At 42.3% G+C, this 5,911-nt stretch overlaps 1 pseudogene; it reads right to left on the reverse strand.

Moving 5' to 3' along the window:
- Positions 1-1,898: 1,898 nt before the first annotated feature.
- On the reverse strand, positions 1,899-5,908 carry LOC140587535 (THAP domain-containing protein 6-like; annotated as a pseudogene).
- Positions 5,909-5,911: the final 3 nt, after the last annotated feature.

Below are 5,911 nucleotides of genomic sequence, written 5' to 3' on the forward strand. Positions count from 1 at the left end.
ATAATCAGCCGAAAGGGGGGATATGTAGGATCACACACCCATGGACACTCCGACATTCCTAGTTTTATGGCCGCTGAAGATACAAGTCGGCCATATCACCAAGGAGACCCCAGGGGGGTCAAATTCGCACCCAAGACTCCCCAGAGTACAGCAGGGGGAGATCCACATTCCAAGTTTAATGAATCTCAGATGCATAGGACCATAGAGGACCAGGTCCTGATAATTTAAGGATCTTCCAGCACGCTGGAAGAAGGCAGATAAGAGGCAGGAGGGGGGGGGGAGTTCTCCCCCCCCCACTCACAGTCACCCACATTCCTTAGGACAAAGAGCCTTTCCAAGTTATCCCAATATTGGCCATATACGTGTATTTGCATGTGTGTCTGTTTCATTATTATCCAGCATCAGTGTTTAACCATGTTTGATGTGTATGTGTTTATGGACAATCACAATGGTTATATATATATTACCCTGATAAATGTCCCATTATAAATGTACCTCCCCACTTGGACAATTATGTGTATGTATATGAATAGGGATACACTATGGTTCTAGCCACATGCTCATGTCTCTCTCAGAGAAATTGGGAATGAGTTTAAGTGGAGTAACCAAGTGTTTAGAGGCATTTTAGAATGTTACAGGTATCTGGCTGGGAAACCCCCCTTTTCTCTCAGCCTGCATACTGAGGGCCCCATAAATCAGCCGCTTGGCGCCCTTTTTCCTTTTCTTTGTTTCAGAAGAAACCAAAAGGAATGTATGTTTAAATGCTGTATTAAACCCCTGTAACATGCAAGTTTATTTCCTTTTATGATTTGTCAATGTTTAATGAACACCGTGCTTTTATTGAGGCAATGACAACTGTTAGATAAACCCCCAGCTAACACACCATATGGAATGGGATATAACTTTGGTAAAATACATCCAAAAGTGTCATAACTTTGGAAGGTGCAACATAATCATGTGTTCTATGCATTGATGATGATAACCAATGTGCACGAAATAAATTAAAGCCTAAATTAATTAATCTAAATTAGACAAGGTTTGAACCTAAACTGGTATGCCATGTTTGGTATCAAACTGATGGTAAAATCCGTCTGAATGTGAATCTGGCGACGGATTGTTACACAATGGTATGTATCCAAAGTTAAATTCATTTCATTAGTATCCTCTGTAAAGTTGGTCTGAGACAGACATAAATCCTCAGACATCCTGCAACCAACCCCTCGGACTGAGGCGCTAAAACCATTGGCCGACGTGCCGAACTCTGAGTCATGGATCATGGGCCATAAAAGAGCCTGCACTCAGAGAGTCCTTCGGTTGCTGTACCCCCACCAAGGCTGCACCCTCGCCAACGGTGCTGCACCCCCGACAACGGACGCACCCCCGCCAAGAAAAGCACCCCCGCCAAAAGGAAAGGACGGGAGAGCCCTGGAGGAGACGCCCTGGAAGAGCCGGTGAAGCCCACGGAAGACGCCCCGGAACCGACTCCCCAGGAAGCAGCCCCGCCAGAAAGAAACTACAGACGACACCAACAAGAACTACAAAGCCCATCTCCCAAGAAAGACAAAGCTTCAACCTCATCACCTCTGCAACCACGTAAACTCACCTTCATTTCTTCCTCATTTAACTAATCTGTTGTGTACTTCGGGTTGCCTATTCAGAACCTAGGCTTGCCTTTGCAGAACAGTATTTACAGTTAAATCTAATCTCTGCTATTATTTCCCATCCATTTTGCTTAATTTCATTTTGTGTGTGTGTATTATGTTATGTGTAATGTCTATCCTTTGTTAGTTGTAGTATTAGTAATAAAAGTATACTTTTCCACCTTTTAAATCTCCCTCTCTGTGAAGTGCTCACAATAGGTCACTTATTGGTGCGAACCTGCTACTGAGCTTTAGTTCCTAAATCTCGTCCTCTGAGTATCGCGAGACTTTCTCTTCGGCCGAGAGCAGAGTCTCATAGGTCACAGAGTGAAACTGTTTGCTGGACAAGCAGCCTAGCTCAGACTAACGATACTGTATGAGTGAATTCCATACACATTCTGGACCTAAATCGTCCAGCAATCGACTAATTAGGACTCCTTTAAAATACTTTAATATTGGAACAACTACTCAAACGTAATATTTCATAATTAATTACCGATTAATTAATAAATAATTAATCAATAATTAATTCCCCTAAACATCGGTGGAAACCCACCTCCATTTGAGCTAGTAAATTCCTACAAAAATAAGACATCCTAGATCTGAATGAATTAAATATTCTTATTTAATACTTTGTTCCCTACATAATTGAATGTGCTGACAACACAATCACACAAAAATTATCAATGGAAATCAAATTTATCAACCCATGGAGGTCTGGATTTGGAGTCACACTCAAAATTAAAGTAGACAATGGATGGATGGACCAATGGACCAAAAATTAATTACATACAATTATAAACAACACATACAAAAAGGCCTGGAACAGTACGTTTTCAAATTTAGAAGAGCTAATAAGCTTGAAAAAGAACTGTTTTGCACATCTTCTTGCGTGTGCTGGCACCCTGTAACTCCAACGTAGTGAATTTTGCTATGCGGTGCAGCCTTATTTTGTAATATACAGACACGATTAATGACATAAGAATGAAATGATGATTATTGATTCCAAACTGTGTTTCTAGAATGTGCTCCCCGAGCAAAAACACATCCTCTGCACCTATCTCAGCCCGGACTAAATGGTTGACAAACAACACACTGAGACCTTGTCCCGTTGAGATTTGGCTACTTACACGCTCTGCTGCTCTGACAACTTTAATTGTTCCTTCTGAGGGAATCATCAGGCCACCATTATTTTTCAGTTTAAGCAGGTAGTAGCTCTGGTCAAAGGATGAGGGTTTAGCAGCTGTGACCAAGCACGGCACACCTCACAGGACAGTTTCTTCAGAATCTATCTGACAACAAACCCCGGAATGTAGACCAGGGCATTGTCCACAAGAGCACCAAAGTGGGTACACAGCTGCAGAAATGTCCGCGAATGGGGATGGAAGATCTTCCTCTGCTGCTAGGGCAGAGTACATCTCTGCAGCTGACATAGACACAGTCCCATCTTGTGCTCCCACATTGCCTGACCCACTTGGTGAGACACCACACCGGACCATTAGACGGCGAAAAATGCCCTGGAACTGCCCTGCAGTTGGATTGTTATTCCAGCCCTCAAAAAAAAAAAAAAATATATATATATATATATGTGTGTGTGTATATCTATATATATATATATATATATATACATATATATATATATATATAAACATGCACACACTTAGAGTAAATAGATATTTAATAGGGTAAATTTTAAAAAAGACTAATTACCATACTGTACTAGCGTCATCCAATTATCTGGTTTAACCTAACCCTAACCTTCCATCACCCGGCTTTGGCTAATTCTGTCCGTAAAGGTTATGAACCCTGGCAAAGGGAATAGGTTCGTCTAGGAACAGGAAAAGGTCCGACTGCAAAATCCCAGGCACCAGGCACTCCCCTACGGGCCCATTCCCTAGACCCTAGTGACCTCATGAGGTCTTCTCTTTGTCTGGCCCTTCGCCAATTTGCCTTGGGAGACCCTACCAGGGGCAAATTTCCCCCTACAACATATGGACATTCAAAGTCTTCCACTATGGTACGGTGGCAATTCAAGCGGAAGACAACTGTAAATGTGAAATTCCTACCTGATGCCCTGACGGAATTGAACAGAAGCTCCAAGTGATCCTGACTGAGGCGGTACGTGCAGACATAACGCTGAACTTGGAGCAGGTCAGGTATCATCATCAACAATGTGTCAATGTTGATGACAAAGCTGATGACTGACAGGCACCGTCAAAAGAAAATGTTTTATTCATATGACAATGGAAAGACAAGCACCTAGTAATTTTATGTATTGAAAGACGTTAATTGACTTTTCAACAAATAGCCATGAGATGTGACCACACATGAGGACAAGGATGGCAACAGTAATAGATAACAGGGTGTCTGCAGAGATCAAACTAATATCTAATTTCAATATATACCGCAAACACCTAAGCTTGGCTTGGACTTCCCTCTACGGCTAAGTATAAACAGAGCTGGGTTTCATGTAGTATATGCAGTGTTATAGAACAATGTTTGCATTATATTACCTCAATGAATTCAGCTGTTGCTTCACAGTGTTTGTACTGTGAATAACCAAGCTCCGTCAATGTGCATAGAGCTACTGCTACAGAGTGACTCAGTGTCTGTGCAGCCATGGACACCTTCATCTTCTGGCCATCAAAGTGGACACGCTTGGTTGTTATCCGGTTGGCAACATGGAGTCCATCTTTTGTTTGGATGTTGTTGAGATCAACAATGTATGACCAGTTGATTTCTCCAGTAACACTTGTAGCAGTAGTTATTGGACTGTAAGCCTGCAACATGTTGCATGCCAGCTTCAGCATGTGACAAGCATCTATCAAATAAACACCCTGTCACCAGTCACTGGATGTTCAAAGAAGGTCTGTAATGGCTCATGAGGGTTTCCCTTTAACTTGAACCCGAGTTGGTTGCACACGTTCACGTTGGAGGCATGCCCATCCATTGTCATGCAGACCACTCTTTTGCTACATGCATGCAGTTCCTCCAAAGCACGGACAACGAGGACCGTCTGCATGTCTGGTGACAGTGACTTTGTGAGGTATGTAGGCAATTGGAGCTTTCCAATGACCCTGTAACACTACCATAAAAACAAGCACCTCTGTGGCTATATCAGTCTCATCCATGCCATCCCCCATATCCACAAATCCAGACATTTTTTGGGTATGGGGCTGGACGTGTTTTTTGATGGCCTTGGCATCCAACATGAGTGCCACACGACCATATAGAGGTGGGTCTTGTGCAAGTCTTCTCTGCAACATGTGTTAACATAACATATACATGAAGTTCAAAGTTGCATTATCATTTTATTTTACCTGAGTAAAAATCAAGCCTCTCTTTCAACTCGTCATTTATGAGGTTCTTCTTCTTCAGATCCTCCAGAAGACTCCGCACCGTTTTCTTTGCCCTCCATTCTCGGGCCTTGGCATTCCACTTCTCCCGCTCCAGACTCTCCACTCTAGCCAAAGCTTCACCGAGTCTGGCCTTTAAATGACTGGGAGAATCGGGCAATGCATAGGAGTGGTCCTAGCAGAAAGAAGGATGAAAAGGTCCTCAGTGATGTTTATATTACACCACTCACAGATGTTTGGCGCACAGTATAGCACATGCACTGGCCAACATTCTTTCATACATGAAAATACCAGTGCCTGCACCATGGGAATGAGAGAGAGAGTGTGTGTATCAGGGATGCATAGTCAATAGTGGGACATTTCAAAGTGTGCAGATGTGTAGATGTGCGTTTTTTAAAGAAAAAAAAAAGGGCAAAAAGCAAGGGAGATGTTTTAATATGACAAGGGCCACGATGCTCACAGCTGTACGGGACATACATGTATCAAATACAGATACTTACAACACTGGGCTAAGGTCCGCTTTCCGGGAAATGCTGAGAAAGGTCTACTGGTAGGCGCTCTTCTGCTTTCCTTGAAGCTTTTGTGGACCTGGTTGCTACAGGCTAAAATGGAAGAATCCTCATACTTAAAAACAACTTAATTAGAAAACAACTTGAACAGGTTTTAGTATTCCACAATGTAATATACAATACATCATTGATTCCTAAATAGGCAGAAAGAACAAATGTAAAAAAACATGTTCGGCAAACTGTGATATTGACTAGCTATCAAATTCTCACACATAAATCATAGGCATCAACATAAGTGTAATAATAAACCTACTCTTATTAGATAAGATGGGAAGTTGAAGACAGATGGTATAGCACCATCTCTAAGCCGGACAATCTGACCCATCCTGTCAAAGTCATCCGGCTT

This window comes from Paramormyrops kingsleyae, unplaced genomic scaffold, assembly GCF_048594095.1.
Source record: "Paramormyrops kingsleyae isolate MSU_618 unplaced genomic scaffold, PKINGS_0.4 ups322, whole genome shotgun sequence".
Classification (NCBI taxonomy): domain Eukaryota; kingdom Metazoa; phylum Chordata; class Actinopteri; order Osteoglossiformes; family Mormyridae; genus Paramormyrops; species Paramormyrops kingsleyae.